Here is a 19,367-nt window from a genome sequence, read left to right as displayed (position 1 = left end):
GAGGCAACAGGCGACCCTCGGGCGGGCAGCTTTCTCGCGCAAAGAATTTTTATCGCAATTCAGCGCGGGAATGCTGCCTGCGTGATGGGCACCCTACCAAGGGCGGCAAATTTCGATAATTATTTCTAGGTATTAGTTTTAATTTTAATTTATTTTAATTTTGTAGTTGTAGTTATATTTCCTTATATTTTATTTTTATAATAAGTTTAGCTAATTTAAGTATTATCTTCGTTAATAAATACTATTCTCATTACAATTATTTCTGTTTTTACTAGTCTCCTAAACTATGAATTAGATTTTAAAGCTGCCAATGATCATTTTAAATCAGTGACTTTGCACATAAAGCTTAACTTTGAGCAATGTATACTGATCTCTTTGTTCAAATTAAAGTCGAATGATTCACGAAAAGACAAAAACCATACACAATTAATTAATTTCATGTATTGTTTAATATTTTTTTCAGACACCAAGCCTCACGCTCAAAAAAAACAACGGCAACCTTTGGAGCCGCTTTAAATCTAGTATTTGTTGCTTACACGGGCAATAAAAATCGCTCCATATTAGGCAATATTATGACGTCACAACTACCAGGACGTAATAAGTAGGGTATATTTTGTTCAAGCTCGTGATAGCATATGTCAAAGCATATGGATGTGATTTTTGCCTTCGAATCGGAGGGCGTAGGTTCGAATCTACACCGACCTCTTTGTTTCATTAAAGTCTAATGATTATAGTCATACACAATTAATTAATTTCATGTATTGTTTATATTTTTTTCAGACACCAAGCCCAATTGCCCTGTTTGTTTTCAAATTACAAGGAATACGTTCTCACCGTATCGCCGCTCAAAAGAAACAAAGGCACCATACAATAGGACATAACAAACAATATGAGTTTCCCAGTAGATTATATCAGCCAAGCTTTGTTTGACTGAATCTTCATACAAATGGTCTTTATCGGCAGCCGTATCTATACAGGTACTTCGGTCTGTGGTTGTAATGGACTAAACTTGACTGTGATATATGACTGGTGATGTTTTCCGACAGTATTGTTAAGGGAAAGCCACACGTAAATCAACGTTTCTCTCTCCAATCTCAAAAACAATATTACTTCAGAGAAATTGGAAAATTGATGGAATTCTTTCCCCGAGCCCCGATTATAGTGATCGTTATAGAGTCCAATATATTATCCAATAGACCTAAATATTGCAGCATAAAATATAATTTTACTTTAAGTAAAATAATAGGATTATCTGTAATAATCCTGTGTCAAATCAAACTAAGCAAGAGGTACTTATTATAGTGCATATTATGTTGGCTTTCTATTCTGTCACTCTCATAATTCTATGGGTAATCCGACATGACTGGTGGAGATTATGAGCAGAATCGACGGCTATTCAATGAAATATGAACCTGTAGTATAGAATCACTATTAGACATACTAATTGGTTTTTCAAGCCTATTAAGTGTATTTAATATTTATTTAGTTATTGATAAACTTTATTTAACCTTACGACTAACATGCGCCTCACAAGCGCCCGTGAAAGAGGCCTTTGAATTTGGTTTAACGTGCTTGAGTTTCTGAACGAAAACGAATTTGAATTATCGTTTCTAGAGATTTCCTCCTACAACACCAAAAACTTTACCTCTTTATATTAAGTAAGTCATCATCATCATCATTATCAGCCGATGGACTTCCACTTCTGGACATAGGCCTCTTGCATGGACTTTCAAACAAATCGGTCTCGAGCCGCCGTCTTCGGTCCACCCACCCAGGGGGGTCGACCAACACTGCACTTTCCGGTGCAGGGTCGCGATTCAAAGAGCCATCCATAGTTCAAGGTGCTGGAATCAGCACCTTGAGACCCCAACGTCCATCGGCTCTTCGAACCATGTGGCCTGCCCATTGCCACTTCAGCTTCGCATTAAGTAAGTATAGAAGTATAAATTACGATATTGATAAACTTATGTACGCTAAATCAAGGACGAAATTTGAATACGTAGCTCTTCACACTATCGCGTAAGTACTAGTAATGAAACGAAGAGAAATCGTGTATACAACTCTATTACATTCACGAATATTAATCAACTTACGCTTTCAAACGTTAACGTACCAGCGTGTAACCGCTAGACCTAATAGACACTAATAAGTGCCATAATGCGAGATCCGTTTGCGCCGTAAAAGGGCGAAACTACTCGGATGCCGCGTACCATTTCGCTCGACAGCATTGCGAACACTTTCCTTATTTATTAGCATAGACTTTTGGTGCCGCTGATGTCTAAAATTCCACGTATGTGTTGCCTACGTACATTAAAACTCGATAAATTCTAGGCAATATTATGACGTCACGACTACATGATGTAATTTTTATGTAGGGTGTATTCTGTTCAAGCTCGTGATAGCCCAGTGGATATGACTTCTGCCTTCAAATTGGAAGGGTATAAGCCTGCCATAGGGTCAAATCCGGTCCGAGGTATGCACTTGCACAACTTTTGTCAGTGTATCAAATGTCATCGTGAGGAATCAACCCTGCATACCTAGAATTTTCTTAATTTACGGCCTCTGTGGCGCAGCGGTATGCGCGGTGGATTTACTAAACGGAGGTCCTGGGTTCGATCTCTGGCTGGTCCGATTGAGATTTTCTTAATTGGTCCAGGTCTGGCTGGTGGGAGGCTCGGCCGTGGCCACCCTACTGACAAAGACGTACCGCCACGCGATTTAACGTTCCGGTACGATGTCGTGTAGAAACCGAAAGGTGGATTTTCATCCTCATCCTTACAAGTTGGCCTGCTACCATCTTGGACTGCATCATCACTTACTACCAGGTGAGATTGTAGTCAAGGGCTAACTTGTAAAGAATAAAAAAAACTCTACGTTTGTGAAGTCTGCCAATTTGCATTGGGCCAGCGAGGTCTAACCTCTCTCATTTTGAGAGGTCTTTTATCATTCTCAACAGTGAGCCGAATGTGGGTTGTTAATGATAATAGAGCCTCTATAGCTCAACGGCAAAGCTGCCGGACTCACCAAGGGTGGTGGTTTGATCCCCGCCCTGTGTAATATTGTCATACCCATTCCTAATACAGTCTTTCCCAACTAGTTGGAGGGGAACGGGAAATATTCTTTTAAAAAAGATGATATTCTGTTCTTCTGACGCAAATTAGAAACAAACGCGTGGGTCGATTTTAATGATTCTTGCAGAAATAGATACTCTTCGCCTTAACCTTGTAAATGTCACTTTTATAATTTTCAAGAGCAGCATTCTGATTAATTTGTAAGTAACAATTTTCATCTTGTTTGATAAAAATAGACGGACAGACAAGACCTGCTGGTACAATAGGCAGACAACCACTTTTTGTACTTAATTGATTTTATATCCTTTACTTGTCCTTGAAGAAGCAGCGACTGCACACAAATTAAACCTGCTGAACTTTATTTTTAAATACAAACCTACCTACTTTTTATAAAAAAAACCGGGCAAGTGCGAATCATCGGATGAACACGAAGTGTTCTGTACAAAGAATATTCCCCAAACGTTTAACATAAACATAGACAGTCATAGACATTTTTCCGTTATTTTAATTTGCTTTTATATTATATACAAAATGTATGTTCGCTGATCGTTTGTACTGAAATTGACTGAAATAAGACTAATCGAAAAATTAACAATAATAATAATTAGGATGACTTCATCCTATAACAGTATTTTTAATTGTTTCGAGAGAAAATATTAAATTTTCAGATTTTTCTTTCACTTGTGCTAAAATAAATTGCTTGTTAAACTTTTACTTGTACTAAAATAAATTGCTTGTTGCCTAATTTCATGATTCTCGTTCAACATAAAGTATTCAAAGGGACTGTTTTTCTTGCTCATCAAAATAATATACAGCATAAATAACTATTTAGTGCGTGACATAAATTAGAAATTTAGGCTCCAAGTGACTGCAATATATTGTACTAGCTGACACCGCGCGGTTTCACCCGCGTGGTTCCCGTTCCCGTGGAAATACGGATAATATATAACCTATAGGCTTCCTCGATAAATGGGCTATCTAACTCTGAAAGATTTTTTTAAACCGGACCAGTAGTTCCTGAGATTTACGCGTTCAACCTAATAAAGAAACTAACAAACAACCCTTCAGCTTCATAATAGTAGTATAGATTAATTACAAATTGACACCACGCGTACGCTACGCATAATCAGACAGATAGACTACAAAGTTATCCTAGTTGGGTTTTGTGTTGCCTTTAGAGAGGTACAGGAATCCTAAAAACGCGAATAACAAAAACTAAATTATTTATAGAGGGCAAAAAGCGTATAATTTATTAGGTAATTTAGATATTATGTATACCTAAGTTTTAATGAATTAATTATAAATGAACATAATGATTCTTCATCAAATACACGCTACCTGAAAAAACTTCTCGGCTGGACCGATTGAGGTTTTCTTAATTGGTCCAGATCTGGCTGTTGGAAGGCTTCGGCCGTGGCTAGTTACCACCCTACCGACAAAGACGTACTGCTAAGCGATTTAGCGATGTCGTGTAGAAACCGAACCGGGTGTGGATTTTCATCCTCCTCCTAACAAATTAGCCCGCTTCCTTCTTAGATTACATCATCAAGTGAGATTGTAGTCAAGGACTAACATGTAAAGAATAAAAAAAAAGAAAAAAAATATATCCACTGGGCTATCACGGCTCTATAAGATTCTATATATTTTTTTTCGATTCTTTCGATTCCCACAACTGAAAAATATTTGTGTGTTTTCCAGTGTCTGTGTGTATTTATATATTATATAAGTATTTATATGTAGTATATAAATGTATATGAATATTATAATATCAACTATCTTAGTACCCATAACACAAGCTACTCTGTATGCTTACTTTGGGGCTAGATAGTGATGTGTATTGTTTAAGTATATTTATTTATTTATTTATTTATTTATAAGGGTTGTAATGATGATGAAACCTGTAGATACAAGCAGCGTCTCTACTAAATATAAGTCTGCGATAAAAGTTTCTTAGTGACATAAGTATAGGGTGACATGGTATAAAAAGCCCATGAAACGTTTCCCACGCGCTCCATTGACAATTCCTGTGGAGGTTCACGCGTCATTAGCAGCGAGATGCGCCCATTTCCGCTTTCATAATGAATACATCGGAAAACATCTCTTTGACTATAAAACTTTTGTACGTACACGGTTTATTATTTGTAAGTTAACTTTGTCATTTTGTGGTTTAGTAGAGAATAAATTATGATAAAAAATCGGTTGTCGGTAAAGTCGGTTTAGTGACGATAGTTGAACGTGACAACGTCATAAGAAAATACTGATGATATGGTTGCATTTTTCAAGAGAAAATATTCGTTTCTCTAAAATACTGTTTAATAATCTTCATATACCTGAATATACTTTATTTCTTGTAAAAATGTTGGCAATCCTAGAACGACGGAACGACGCATGACGTCGACGTTTCGAGCGTGTAGCTGGATTCATCGAATTATAAGACGTTATCACGTCAAAAAAGTTGGCAACCCTAGAGCGAGGGAACGACGCATGACGTCATCTTTTTTCGAGCGTACAGCTGGATTCATCGAATCATAAGACGTTGTCACGTCAAAACAAATCCGTCCAAGTGTAGGATTCTGCAATTACGCCAATAAAAAGTTACATTCATCTAGAAAAATTAAACCTTATGAGGTACTTTACTGAGGTATAGAATTATAAACTGCAATCTGTAATCGGAAATTCCCCTAATCATTAGCGCTCAATAGGTATGTCATCGTAAAATTGTAAATACCAATATTATGATCTATCTCGCGAGATAGTGCACTGTCGATAGTTTGTCAACCGCAACATACTGCTTACAATTTAACGGGTTATTGTTCGGTAGATTGTAAGGATTTTTTTTTTATTTTTTGAATTGTACGTTCACAAATGAAATAATGGAAAAAATACTAAACCGAACCCAACCTAACCGAGCGATTTAGCGTTTGAGCTTTAAGGAGCTTTTAATACTATGTTAATAAATAAAACACTTTTTCAAAATGGCACGGACGAAAAAGTCTGTGGAGAAATACTTTACTAATAAAAAAAATACCTAACCTAAGCATTGGTTTCTAAACCACTCAAGTTCCGGTTCTTAGGAGAGTATGTATAGTATGTATGTATATCACAATCTATCGACATGTATTTACAATTTAATTGTTACAGGCATAATAACACGATCAAAGCCACAGCCGTCGTTAGTAATTTCAAAATATATACTAATATTATAAAGCTGAAGAGTTTGTTTGTTTGATTGAACGCGCTAATCTGAGGAACTACTGGTCCGATTTGAAAAATTCTTTCAGTGTTAGATAGCCCATTCCTAAGGGAACGGGAACCGCGCGCGGTCAGCTAGTGACAGAATAATGATCAAGCACAACTATAGTAAAGAAATGCTTATAACATCATTATAAAAAGCGATGGCTCAATATTAATTTCGTGAATGACCAGCGGAGGGTCAGTGCGTAGGAACCAATTGAGAACAGTGAAACGTCAAATTAACAAACACACAGGGATGCCCTTGCTACTAACAACACTATCCATTCATCTATACTATCAAAACAAATTTAATTTATGTAATTAAATATACGAGAGCCGTGATAGCCCAGTGGATATGACCTCTGCCTCCGATTCTGAAGGCCTTTAAGAAATTTAATATAACGTGTCTCAAACGGTGAAGGAAAACATAGTGAGGAAACCTGCATACCAGAGAATTTTCTTAATTCTCGTTAAGTCTGCCAATCCGCATTGGGCCAGCGTGGTGGACTATTGGCCTAACCCCTCTCATTCTGAGAGAAGACTTGAGCTCAGTAGTGAGCCGAATATGGCTTGATAATGATGATGAATTAAATATAACGTGTCTCAAACGGTGAAGGTAAAATATCGTGAGGAAACATGCACACTTGAGCCTTTTAATTAATTCTCTACGTGTGAAGTCTGCCAATATTGATTGGGGCAACGTGGTGGACTATTAGTCTAACCCCTTCCTTTCTGAAAGAAGACTCGTGCTCAACAGTGAGCTGGCTTGTTGATGATGATAATGATCATTATCATTACCAATAAATAAAATTGAAATGTCTGTCTATGATTTCAAAATAACTGTTTTGTAAGTGCTTACAAAACAGTTTTTTACAAAATACTCAAACAAACTTCAACTTAAATTTTTTGTCTGTCCGGGATAATCTTTGGAACGGCTGAACGGATTGTAATGGGACTTTCATTATCAGACAAAACGACAGACAGAAAAAAATAAAAAAAGACTGGTTTGTCGATTACTATCGTGTAAATAACTATAAATACTTGATAAAACATGATTATTTTTAAATCACAGACAGACACTTCAATTTTATTTATATGTATTGATGATGATATTGGCAGCCCTACAAGGTTGAGAATCTACTAAAGAGCGACACCCACGCTCGTACCTACCGCGTTGAGACGATTACTGTCATTTGTTATGATGAAAAATGTTACTACTTCACTTTCCTACAGCTTTTTATTGATACCAAGTTACTGCTCGGTGCTTGAATACTACATCTAATGAACTTTTCATTAGTTGTTCTCTTAAAGTAAAGTATTTTCATCTATTTTGTGAGTCGGGAATAGGGATGATGACAGATTTTTAAATTGTATATAAATTAAGAGTATGCCAATAGTAAAGCAATTTTGTAAAAGTAACTGGGTATCTGCGATCATTACTTTCGGAGCTACAGGGATTTAAAGGGTCAGATTTGCGGCGCTGCCACGGATCCCTGAAAAACGCTCCATACAAAATGGCACGATTTAGTGACGTCGTTGGCTCGCTGATCGTTAGGTTTGTATGGGCGTTCAGACAAAATTACTAATATCTTTGTTATTTGTGCGTTTATGTGTATAGTTCATTGATTGAAAAATGTCACATTTAATGTAAGGAAGCTAAATATGTATGAATTTTCATCTAATTACGATAAAAAAATTATCCAGACAATCTTTGCTTTTTATGTATAAATTTGTTAACATTGCCTTTATTTACCCGAATGTATCATAAAAATCAATATATTCAAACCTAGTCATCATCCCCATTCCTTCGACGGATAGGCGAAGTTAGCTATATCGTGTTGCTACTTACTAAAACCTGGTGTTTGAGGTGTTGAAACTCATCACCTGTGACAGGCAACGAGAGCGTAACAAATAATAAATAAATATTTTTTTTTAATTTTTAATAAATAATTGGAGCAAGAATTTCTCAATTTGTACCTATTGTGCATACCCTAGTTAAAACCTTGTGCACGCCACCGAGTCCTAATACTATAAACGCGAAAGTTTGTATGGATTTTTGTTACACTTTAACGCCACAACTACTGAACTAATTTCGCTGAAATTTAAAACGAAAATAGATAATACCCTAGATTAATACATAGGCTACTTTTTATCCTAAAAAAATCCATATTTTTTGCAAGATTTCCGAAAAACTGAATTCCATGCGGAATAGTCGCAGGCGTCCGCTAGTAATACAATAATAATATCTATTTGCAAAAATTAGTAAGTAGGTAAATTAACCCATCCGGGAATCGAACAGAAACCTCATTTGCTAATCCACTGCGCCAGATATCCTGTCCCTTGACTGTAATTGTCAGTCTTCATAAGTTCGATTCGTACCACTATCCCACTTAAATTGTAGGTTAACAGCATACGCGAGTGATTGGAATACAAAACTCTATATGTACGAAACAGGTAATATATAGCGACTATTAAGCCAGAGAGCCTACTAATCAAAGATTTTATACTATAGATTGTCACCAGCGCGTCGAAACTGAGGCGGTCGAAAGGGGGTGATTGTCTTGATTGAGTTTAGTCGCATTGTAAACAACGAAAGTTATTCAAAGAAATAATAAGTAGTTAACTAAATATTGTCTAAAATGTCGAGTTATGTTTAAGAAGTGCAAAAACATACACAACATAGAAAAATGTGGCCCTTTATTAGGCTACTTGCCTGCAGTACTAAAACGAGAAGATTTTTTTGCATATAGTTTAAATGCCTAGAAAATCGAATAACATTTTTATTTGTGAAAATAATCTTGTAATTGTAATTGACTTTAATTACAATTACGAGATTATATTAATTATACTAATTGTAATAATATTTTTATAAAAAAAAATTGTACTTTAATCACGTCACCGCAAACGCCAATCATAAACTGTGACGTCATTCGCTAAAAGGCATCGGTTTGTGGCTGGCGTTTGCGGTGACGTGACATATTACGCTGTTTTCTGTATAAACACTATTAAAAAAAAGGCAATTTGCCTATTAGCCTAAAAGACTATTAGTGTTATCAGTGGGTACGTTAATAGTTTAGCGGGCGGGGATCGAACCTTTGACCTCTCAGTGTTGATTTTTTTATGTTAGCTGTGGCGTCACACGGGTCTCAGCTGAAAATCAGCGCCGTGTGTTATGCTTGTATATAGTACACGGCATATGCTGAGCTGTACACCCTTTCTTTTTTAAGGGTTACAGACAGACATGCTGTTTTTAGTTAAGGATACTGTTTGTAACTTTTAAATTTGAATAAATTTATTTTCTTTCTTTCTTTCTTGTTGTGCTCCTTTACCACGTAATAAGGAGTTTTAGTACCTGTACGTGACCACAGCAGGTGACACTATGACTCGACATACATAAATTAATACGTAAATTACGATAAAATCTCAATACACATGTGTGGCATGAATAAATATATAGTCATAATACTGTAAACACCTGCTTCCTTACGTTTGCCAAGGGCAGATCGTGGATTTATAAATATAAACTCACTGCTTTACTGCGCAAGTTTAACATGATCAATTAAGAGGTTACCCATTTAGATAGCTTCGCGTGTTTCGTTAAGGGTTTTCAAAATAATAACCAGCGTTTCTACGTTTTAGAATACTTCTACACTTCTAAGATACTTTTTAAATATATCTAGTAGCTATTTATAGTGAAATAGTGTAAGTGTTAACCCGCCCGGTGGATGTGACCTATGCCTCCAATTCCGGAAGGCGTGGGTTCGAATCCAACCCGGGGTATGCACCTCCAACTTTTCAGTTGTGTGCATTTTAAGATATTAAATATCACGTGTCTCAAACGGTGAAGGAAAAATTGTGAGGAAACCTGCATATCAGAGAATTTTCTTATTTCTATGCGTGTGTAAAGTCTGCCCATCCGCATTAGGCCAGCGTGGTGGACTATTGGCCTAACCCTTCTCCTTCTAAGAGGAGACTCGAGCTCAGTAGTAACCCGAATATGGGTTGATAATGATGATGATGAATGTAAGTAACACAGTAAACATACCTATAGTAAAGAAACTTTGATTCATATCTACTACAAAAAAGAAGCCTGTCTTTTCTCCTTCTGTGGCAAAAAAGATAAATATTTAGTACCTACTTATAATAAGAAAACCAGTGTTAACAACTCTATACTGTTATCCTAGCGTTCGCAAGATATACCAAGGAAATCCCCCTTGATCCTTAGGTAAAAGGTATAGCCCAATGCTCCCAGAACCCATCTACCAGGCAATGCGTATAAGAATATCACTAGGGTTTCACATACCCCCACGGAAACGCAACTTTGGTTGCTCTGCCCCTGTAGCCAAGTAGCACGTTGATTCTCTTTCCACGATCGCAAACGCTTCGAAAACTAGAAAGATGTATAGGAATGACATTTGCTATCGACAGGTCACGTGATCAAGATCTGTCATTCCCATACATTTTTCTAGTTTACGAAGCGTTTGCGATCGTAGATAGAGAATCGATGTGCCACTTGGCTACAGGGGCTGTTTCCGGGGATTTGCGTGAACGAATAGGCTAATTTAGTTATATGCCTTATCTCGAGTTTTGTTATACTGTCAATAATTTTGCTATAAGTTTCTATTTCAGAAACCTTGAATATTAAATAAACTATAGATAAAATCAAACAGTTTATGTTAAACAAGACAACCTTAGGCAATAGGTTCATTACATACACATTTTTTTAAGCTTGTTAACTTTTTGTTATTCAAATAAGGTTATTGAGTAAGAGATTATTCATAAAACCTAATGGATTCATAAATACCTACACTTGCAATTAATAGAGTGGTGGAATTAATATAGTACGTATTTACTATTTAACCAAAATCTTCGCCATTGGAAAGGCTCCAAATGGAAAATGCTACTTATGCGAAGAGAAGGACAGACAGGAGCGAACCGAAAGGAGTGTGGATTTTCACCCACCTCCTATCAAGAAATCTTAGGTTGCATCATCGATTACCATCAGGTGAGATTGTAGTCAAGGGCTAACTTGTAAAGAATAAAAAAGTCCGAGGTATTATTGAATGCCTGTGATGTGCAGACGCCAGAGCAGATGCCCAGGGAGCGGGAGAATTGAATGCGCCAACTCTTGTTGCTCGCACGTTAGTGAGCGAAGACGAGAGAAAGGCAAGAGAAGGGAGAGCGCAAGCAACGAGGGTTCTGAGGGTTCTGTAAACACACTACGCTCAAAACGAACTACAAGAACGATAATATAATAGACAGTGCCAAATAAAATATAATGTTTGTCTAAGTGTGTATTTTTAGATGAGCGTTATTAGATTTTACTACCATCAACGTTTATAGAACTTTTTGACTACAATTTAGATTTATTCCTACTCAAAAAACCAAAACAATGAGCAATTAATTTTTTTTTTAATCGACAAATATAACAATTATTTTAAAGTTTAAATGTCAAGAACCTGCATTATTCTCAGGAGGCCGCAAACTGTTAAAGTGGCTTTGTATTGTAATTTTATTAATCCTTGAAACAGGTTAAGTTTATTAATGTTAAATTGTAAAAATATATTAACATATTTAATATTTGTTATAAATGTGCGTAATGAATTTGCATACAATGGCGCTTAAACTTATTAAGGTTTTATGAAAATATCATTAGAAATAACAAAGGTATACAATCTTAGCGATCTAGAAACTTTACTAATACGAATAAAGTTTCTTACATAAATTCCAATGAACAAGAGGGGGTGGGCTCAGCCTAGTGAAAATACTAAAACCGTTGCTGCTTCATATAGGACGCGGAGAGTTGCGCTGGGTTTTAGTGGGTATTCTGGACTTCCTGATCCCGGCGAATCCCACATACCCTCCCGAGGGTGCCGCGGAAGTTGTCTTTTGCGCCACACGTTCGGGAGGGAAGCGTAAAAGCATTTCCCAGCAGGAAAAAGAAAAGTGAAAATATTTGTTGATCTTTTCTCATACTTATCTATACTAATATTATAAAGCTAATATAATGTAAAAAAAAACTTTTTATATAATTAAAATTAAACATTTTATATTAAGAAAGAAGCAGGTACAAATTATAATTTTTCTTTGATCTTATTACTAAGCGAAAGCGATGTTAGCCAGACAACCAGATCCATCATCATAATTACTACTTGTATACCTTCTGTTAGAAACTTAGATCATTTAAGCTAATATTATAAAGCTGAAGAGTTTGTTTGTTTGGTTAAACACGCTAATCTCAGGAACTACTTGGCCGATTTGAAAAATTCTTTCAGTATTAGATAGCCCATTTATCGAGGAAGGCTATGGACTATACATTATTCCCGTATTTCTGCAGGAACGGGAACCACGCGAGTGAAACCGCGCGGTGTCAACTATTTAATAAAAAGAATAATATATCTAGTCTGCAGCATAGTTGCTGCTTTTATAAATACTTATCATGGTGTAACCTGGTAACAATATAATGTACCTACGTCTATTTGCAAAATTACAACATTCTTGTTACTATTGAAATAACATTTCTATTCTAAAATAAACATGTCAGTTTGTCAGTTACATGTAATTAATGTGTATTTTGACACAAGACCGATAATTACTTCCTTCACGATTTGTGCCAGTGTTCCGATACTCAATCGTGACCTATCACCGATTTGGTAATCTTATTTTGCATATTCTTACAGCATTGTAATTGGTACCTACTACCTAGTTATAAAATAATAATTATCGAGGTATATTTGTGTATTACGAGTATTTGTGTTCTGGTCTATATTATTATTATAAAAAGGAAAGATTTGATTGTCTATTCGTTTGCATTGAATAGTGTTACAAGTTCCTCAATTACAGGTGTTAATAACATTCAGTATTTATGTTATTATAGAGGGGCAGTAAATAAGAGGGTATTTGATAATTTGAGCTCAGTTGTTTTTTAGGCAGCGTGACCGTGTCTACGCTGCCTAAAAAACAACAGAACATGTCGGGCAGGGAATGTAAGTGTTTATGCATTCTAAAGTTTATCCCTTAAACATACTCCACGGTCACAAGTCCTGGGACCTGCTCGAGTTGTTTCCTCTGCTACAAAATAATGGTACAATCACCGTCGCTGCAACCCGTCACGTCGCAATAGGCTCTGGAAAAACTGTAACGATTTGAAAAATTCCTTCACTGTTGGGAAGCTACACTATCCCCGAGTGCTATATATATATTTTTTTCCCGTATTCCTACGGGAACGCGAACCACGCGGGTGAAACCACTAGCATGTGCTAGTACGTAATATAATTTGTAATGAGTATTTTTTACATTTGTCTACATTTTATAGACTAAACAAAATAATAATTAGAATACCTACTAAAATGTACGATTTGTCTATTAAATTAACAGTTTCAGTTCCAGGTATAACCAAGAGCCCTCTATGCAAAACATGCATGAGAAGAACGTGACGTTGATACAGAATATTCCTAGATGTGTTGTTGTGTTGTGTGTTAGAACAACGCGCTGCCTACATTAGCTCCCCAGCAAAACATCCTGACGCTACCTGGATGCCTTGCTAGCTACCCAGGTAGGGTGTTGACTTGACTGACTCACTGACTGAAGACTGACAACTTGACTATTTCTTGACAATATATCGACCAATAGCATCGCAGTCGAAAATATCGCTCTCTTTTTCTTTGCGTTATGACTAAAGCATTGAAAGAAAGAAGAAACGCATGTTAGGTCTGGCACAACAACCAGCACTGTGATTAAATGGAAAAAATGTTTCATTAAACAGAGAAAGAAAATGTGCATACGAGCCTTCGCACTTAATTGCATCCTGCGACCAACTAAAAGAGTAGGGATTATTTTTTTATTAAAGATAGTATATCAATACCGCGCGCAATGCCTGACAGGACGCAACATAAAACGCAAATGTAACGCATCAGTGAGTACTACGGTAAAACAAATACCTATAATAAATCCAAGGAATGCAAGGATTATATTGTTGTTCTATGCCCGTAAGACATTGCCTTTGGATGTAGTAAAATGTTAGCACTAGTTTGTGTGTGTAACGTAAAGAACAACAACACAGCAAAAACGCTAAACGTATGACATCGTAATGCAACCAAAATACTGTTCCTTAACAACCACTTACAGGCAAATGATAATTTTATAATGTTTTTTAAGAAACTATCCTGTGATAGGCTTACGGTAGAGTTGTTAGGCCCTCAATACTCAATAGGTACAAAACATTAAAACATTATGAAATCGCTACGGATTTTAGAGCTTGTGGTAAGGTCGTAATGCCAAAGCATCTGTAAAACGTTTGTCTACACAAGCATCCAAAGATTAATTACTATTATCAATTATCAAATTGTATATGAAATTGATAAGAAGTTTCTTTTCAGTGAAATCTGTGTGACAATTGTCCAGAAAAGATGACCCTTTTAGGACGCGGCTGACTTCGCCCGGCCTCCTGACATACATACAAACACACTAATTTTAGATTTGTGATTCTACAAGCTAGACGCATCGAATGGATTTTAGTATTAATAGCACAGTTACGTGTCGGAAATATCGGCGTAAATTCATAACATGATAATAATATATTTTACTATTGCCGGTGAATTTAATTTTTTTTTCAAGCAAAAGATTTTAGTGTTTTCTAATTCTACTGTGTAAGTTTATTATATTTATCGAAATGTTAATCGTAATTAATTAATTAAATGCTTACATACACAGACATAACTTTTGTTTTTTCAAATATATTCTCTACTATATAAAAATAAGTCGGGTTTTCCTTCCTGACGCTATAACCCCAGAACGCACGAACCGATTTCTACGGTTTTGCATTCGTTGGAAAAGTCTCGGGCTCCGTGAGGTTTATAGCAAAGAAAATTCAGGAAAAATTTTAACAGAAAAGCGGGAAAATCTTTTTTTACATAAAGCGCCTTCTCTGATACATAGCATGTATAGGGTAGGGGTAGGGAAGAAGCGCACATAAGTGAAAGTGAAGCTTGACTGGGTCCCCTAGTGTTTCATAAAATTCTGTAGGAACATATTTATTGAAAGACATCAGGTCTGAAACCAATTAATACTAATTTTTAAATATTGTGTTGTCCAAACATACATTTAACGATTCTGAATTACGCGTAGTACAATAGTTGGCGCGAGATTTTTTATTTACATAGTAATACACTGCATACCAGGAACTGCGAAATTGGAAAGAGGATGCGGTTTGAGTTTTACCTCTAGTGAGCCAATATTTATACATCGATGTAGCAACACATCTATTTGGAAAAACACAATTATCGTTTCATGATTCACATATGAAGCTTTAAAGTTGGCAATAAACCTGTCGTCATTTGCTAACGACACACAAAAGCGTTGTCCTTCGTTTCTTGGAATTGAAGAAAGGGAGGTATCACTAACAAAGGTTAACGATATTATGAGGTCTTGTCAGTTTGTATTTCCTCGTTAAACAAATTAAGGTCATCATCTCGGATTGTTTGAGATTAACTTGTTACTTAAATGAAATGTTTCCCACAACAGTATCATTTTCAAAATTTTTGTTACATATGAAATGTATAAACCAAATTATAGTAATGTTGATGGTTTGATCAATTCTACTCGTATACAGAGGTGTTAAGGCAGATATGGGATTAGGCTTAAGGACAAATTTGCCATTGGCTTAATCAAGTGATAATTTGCAGAAGTAAACAAAAATCTTTGCAGAAAGGCTGGAGTTATAAAGGATAATTCCCGCTAGGTAAATAATTTCTCTAATTCCATTTTTTAAAATTAAACTCGTTAGCAATCGGATACCAAAAAAACCGGATATATTCGTAAGTTAAGACAGTTATTGACATCCCACCGTTATCCATACCCATTTAGTGAAGACTTAATTAACGATTATTTTACGACTAAGCCATATAAGTTTCCTGTCTACGAACATTAATTAACATGAAATCACATAAACCATAATCCGGAGATATAAAACTTTAATTCAACTTGCAAGTCTACGTATCCAATCGTGAACATAAAAAAAGCAATTGGAATTATACCATAAGAACACCAGTCACTAGTCGAGTTTTAATTATAACTCCACCTTGAAAAGCGCACAACAAATTATTTCGCCATTGAAAATTACCAACGCTGTAATAAAACAATGAATGAAAAGGTCTTTTAACATTAAAGACCTGAATGAGTGAGATGTTCCTCAAACATTAAAATAGCGTGTGTAGACTTTGTTTGTTTTTCGATTTACTTGCCGCCGACAATCATCTGAATGACCAGTGGATATGAGTTATTATGAATAAGCAAATACCGTTGATCATCGGAGGAAATTATTAACTAAGCGTAGCTAAAATTGAATCACTCGCCGACGATCTCCCTTTGTATTGAAAAATGGATACAAAAATATTTGTCTCTGTGTCGATGAAATTATACCGTTGGCCTGTTGTCATGTAGACATGGATATCACATTAAATAAAAACAAAATAATGCTTTATTTAAAACTCATGTTTAGTAATGAGTACTAATGCTTGCGTTTACCTCTTCATATATCTAAGATAGCTGACGCCGCGCGGTTTTTCCCGCGTGGTTCCGGTTCCCGTAGGAAAATAGGGATGATATATATCCTATAGCCTTCCTCGATAAATGGGCTATCTAACGCTGAAAGAATTTTGCAAATCGGACCAATAGTTCCTGAGATTAGCGCGTTCAATCAAACAAACAAACAAACAAACTCTTCAGCTTTATAATATTAGTATAAGTATATTAGTATTAGTATAGATAATTTAATCGTTGACCTGTATTCTAAAATTACATTTTCCATCGTCATTACCCACTTCAATCGGTGCATGTAGAACATAGATTTTGGATTTCTTTAACTAAGTTCACCTGATGACAAAGTAGAAAACCATCGTTTATATATACATTTGCAGGGCATGCAAGGAATATATCATACGTTCATATGGTGTTCTCAGTGGCACATTATCAACTAAGGGCGCAAACAAAAGATTTGATCAGAGTAAGTACCACAAGCTCTGTCCATCACCCACTGTATTATTAGCTTTGTCGTATATGCCACCTAACTTATTTATACGCCCATTTACTAACCCTGCTACGAGAATCTGTCACAATTTATTAGAATCTCCAAGAACCGTACTGCTGCATTGGAAAGTCATTCGCTTTCAGTTTCGTCATAGTGTGATATCATCTTGGAAAGTTTGTAAACATTGAGCATTAAAACTTAAATTTTACTGCTTATTTACTATTACGACGCATAAATATACAACGTCTGCATTAAAACTTTATTTTTACTATATTATTTTACTTTACTATATTATTATAATTTTTCTATTTGTATTATTTTTGTACCAAATTGTATTTAGATATTTTTCTTAGTTTTGGTAATTTAGTTGACTGGTGTTAGAGCCAGCTTTTATAGCAAGGTTTAGTTAATTATTTGAAACTACAATTTGAAGTTTTCGCCTTATTATCACCATTATCTAAACATTGTGTTATGCTTGTAAACTCAGCCTAATCGAAATAAATGAATTTTGACTTTGATTTTGAAAATTACACGGTATATACTTCTAAAAGTATTACTCGTAATTGTCAACTGATTGAATATTACACTTTTAATATCTAATTTATTTTAAATATTATATAACTATACCATAATTCTATAAAGCTGAAGAGTTCGTTTGTTTGTTTCCTTGAACGCGCTAATCTCAGGAACTACTGTTGCGATTTAAAAAATCTTTTAGTGTTAGATAGCCCATTTATCGAGGAAGGCTAAAAGCGGTATATTATTCCATTATTCTTTCGGAAACGGGAACCACGCGGTTGAAACCGCGCGGCGTCAATAGTTTTTAGCTAAATAATAACGATGCTTAGCAACTTACACAGGCGCAAGGTATTTACTAATTGAAAACGGTTGTATTAAGTTCGAGGTATAGTAATGCAATGATGTTTTCCACAAGCAAAGAGTGGCTGTACAGGTTAACTCAAAAGGACAAGTTGTTACAATGCGGAAACTTATCAACACGCTTGTCGAAGCTAAAATTAGAAAAGCCGGAGAAAAGTTGTACCAATGCATTATCGCAAGGGAAATAAATTATGTGTGAATTCCTGGTTTTTACAAGCTTTTATAAAACTCGCGTTGTTCTTTCTTTGAAAAGGAAATTCTTGGAAGCTTATGAACAACTTTCTCTGAACATAGAACTTTATTTTCCTTGCTTGCTTAGTGACAATGCATATATGATGAAAATATCTTGACTCTACAACCAAGACTCCTTATGAGGTTATTCATACGGATATGCAAACCTTTGGATTGTTTTCAAAAATGATTTTTTTTTAATTTGAATTTAATAGCTATACACAGGGCGTGGTTTTATTACAATTTATAAACATCCATAAAAAATAACGATTAATTACGTAATCCATTATTAGATGACATCATTAATATTGTCATCGGGAACTAGACATGCTTGCTTCATTCAATTATTGTCGGAAGTACCTTTAAATGCATTTAAGCTGGGTGGTCCTTTTAATAGATCGATTGCATCAGTTCAATCTAATACTGAAAAACCAAAAGATTCATTAAATAGAGTACAGTTAAGATTTTATCTGTGAGACATAATAAGAAATAGTTTTACGTAAAGTATTTAACTGGTCGGAAACCGTCAGCAAAAAAAAACTGAAATCAGGCCCATGACTGAAGTAACAATGGTATTCGTCGAATTGGCCTCGTACGAAGAATGGACAGGTATTGTATGCCTTGGCGATGATCCAAAATTTATATTGAAATTGAGTGACGACAAAGCAGCCAAAATTATTTTGAATGCCTAGCCAAGCTGGGACCTTGATTAGGGTTTCCTACTATATAACTGTAAAGGTATTTGTCTCTTTGTTTGAAGAGAATAAATATTGATTTGTGTTTACTTCGGGACAAAATCCCAGGACTTATAGCCAAATGGCACATAAGTTCTCTTTCTATAAATGCTGCCGCTACAAATGTATGGGGATCACATTCAATATCACGACATTCATTACCTATCATATCAATAGATTGGTCAATCCCAC

At 35.5% G+C, this 19,367-nt stretch overlaps 1 protein-coding gene across 1 annotated transcript in view; it reads right to left on the bottom strand.

Annotated features, from left to right (window-relative positions):
- LOC112045111 (uncharacterized) overlaps positions 1-19,367 on the bottom strand; it is a 132,151-nt gene that overhangs the window by 8,146 nt on the left and 104,638 nt on the right. The window lies entirely within an intron of this gene.

Source organism: Bicyclus anynana, chromosome 9, assembly GCF_947172395.1.
Source record: "Bicyclus anynana chromosome 9, ilBicAnyn1.1, whole genome shotgun sequence".
In the NCBI taxonomy this organism is placed as follows: Eukaryota; Metazoa; Arthropoda; class Insecta; order Lepidoptera; family Nymphalidae; genus Bicyclus; species Bicyclus anynana.
This window is presented reverse-complemented; position numbering and strand designations above follow the sequence as displayed.